Genomic DNA, 1,952 nt, shown 5'->3' with positions numbered 1-1,952 from the left:
AGACATATTGCTGCTGTGTTTGATGCCTAAACGAGCTGCTGAGACCGTTTTCTCATTGTTTTTTTGTCCAGGTTTGCCTGGACTCTAAAGCTACTTTACTCTCCGAGGTCGGAGTGGAGCCTGGATCCTGGCTGGGGCGAGGCTGCTCGGAAAACTCAAACGTGGGGAAAATATTACAATCTTTGAAAAGGAAAAAACAAAAAAAAAACACACATCTTCAAAAAAAAAAATGTTTCAAAAGCTTGAATGAATGACTGACCAACACCAATCCAGTCCATCCCTTACTAGATGATGATGATGATGATGGGGGGGGGCTCGGGTGGTGAGGCCCTGCCTTGCAGATGGTGCATGCTTCTGATGGCTACACAGGGGTGACGCTGTCCTGGTCCTGTTCTCCCACGGCCTTTTTTCTCCCACCCTCGGATTTGTCTGACTGTTAGAAACATCAATCTTCATCGTTACTTAAAAAGATTTACTGGGGGCGGCGAGTATATTTGGAATAACGGGATCACTTTTGCCTGAGCAGAGACGCAAAAGTGTTTTTAACTTTAATGCAAGTATTTTGTCTTTTAACTGTTATACCGATGTTATGGTAAGGTTCATGGGAACGAGCGACTAATGCGTCTTTAACGTCAGGTTGTATTAGGAGTCAGGTCTGAGCCTCGGCAGTGTTTCAATGTGGTATGTTACTGGAGGGACCTTTAGTTTGATCTTTTGTTTTGAATATGCGTTGAGAGCTTTGTGTTATGTCCTGATTGAGGGATTTTTTTTTTTAAAGCATTTTGCGTTGACATTTTTTAATAAAAAGGGGTTTTATTTAATGTGTCTATAAAGAGATATTTATACTATGGAAAATTGGGGAAATTTGTTTTCTTGATGTAGGAAGGGATCTTATGCAGATGTTTTTTTTTTTCTTTGTATGTGAGGTCCATAGGTGTAAATACAAAGATATCGTTGGACAGCATGCATGCGCATAAGGCTCGCAGTCGCCCCGTGCTCTTTTAAGGTCAAGTCTAGAGCTTTTTAGACTCATCGTCCAAGGCCAGCCGATCCTGAAGTTGCAGGACTCATCTGTGTGATCTGCAGTGCTTTGATACAAACACAAGGTGGCATCGTTGGTGAAAGAATTTCCAAATCTGAGCAAAGGCCAGCTCTTGGTTTGTGTGTGTGTTTTGAGGTGAAGCATGATTTCTCCAACTGGCCTTTTTTTTTTCTTTGCACACTTAAGACTTGATGCTGTTGCGTTTGCTCTTCTGAAGGAGTGAACCTTTCTGCAACTTCAGGTCACGCTCGCTGAAATCCCACCATCTCGCTCTACCTCTACCCTCCTCCTTCCATCGTTGACCTTCACGAAGCCGTCGCTGTCGTAACAACACGCCGCGCGATGGAGACGCCTCTCCCGCACACGTCTCTAGTTCTGATCGTGTTCTAACCGTATATCGTCCGTCTTGGCTTGCTGTACTTCCGTGTGAAGTCCTGGTACTGTAAAAAAGAAAAAAAAAGTCTGGCAGTCCGCAGCTGGGGGATTTGATGGGAAGAGGGCTCCCATCAGGACCTTCACTGACACCAGTCAGTGGGATTTGGTCCTTTTTTTTTTTTTATTGGTCTCTGTTCTAATCGTTGTAGTCATAAATGTTTTGATGTTTGCATTTCAATGTCTTTTTAGGCTGAAATAAAATGGGTAGGGGGTAAAAATGAGCAAAAGGTGAGACTTTTTAAAAAAAACACAGGAAACATTACATGCAGACTGCTGAAGTCGTTCCATGAACTCTTGTTTCTAATCCGAATCACAGCATGACAGAAGCACACGGGATCAAAGATTCTCTCCCTGGAAAGGGACAAGAGCGCACGTCTGTGTCGGTGTTTGTTCCACAGTGTCGTCCGAGCTTTGCGTGACTCTGTATCATCAGTGAACAAGGCTTCTTGGGTGTCCACTCTGCGCCTGGCTGCTC

The 1,952-nt window shown here is 44.0% G+C and overlaps 1 protein-coding gene across 1 annotated transcript in view; it reads left to right on the top strand.

Annotated features, from left to right (window-relative positions):
- camk2g2 (calcium/calmodulin-dependent protein kinase (CaM kinase) II gamma 2) overlaps positions 1 to 1,716 on the top strand; it is a gene marked incomplete in the record, with an annotated part of 62,693 nt that extends 60,977 nt beyond the window's left edge. The window contains 1 exon segment of the mRNA XM_036126071.1: positions 72 to 1,716.
- Between the last annotated feature and the right edge of the window lie 236 nt (positions 1,717 to 1,952).

Source organism: Fundulus heteroclitus, chromosome 22, assembly GCF_011125445.2.
Source record: "Fundulus heteroclitus isolate FHET01 chromosome 22, MU-UCD_Fhet_4.1, whole genome shotgun sequence".
Classification (NCBI taxonomy): Eukaryota; Metazoa; Chordata; class Actinopteri; order Cyprinodontiformes; family Fundulidae; genus Fundulus; species Fundulus heteroclitus.
This window is presented reverse-complemented; position numbering and strand designations above follow the sequence as displayed.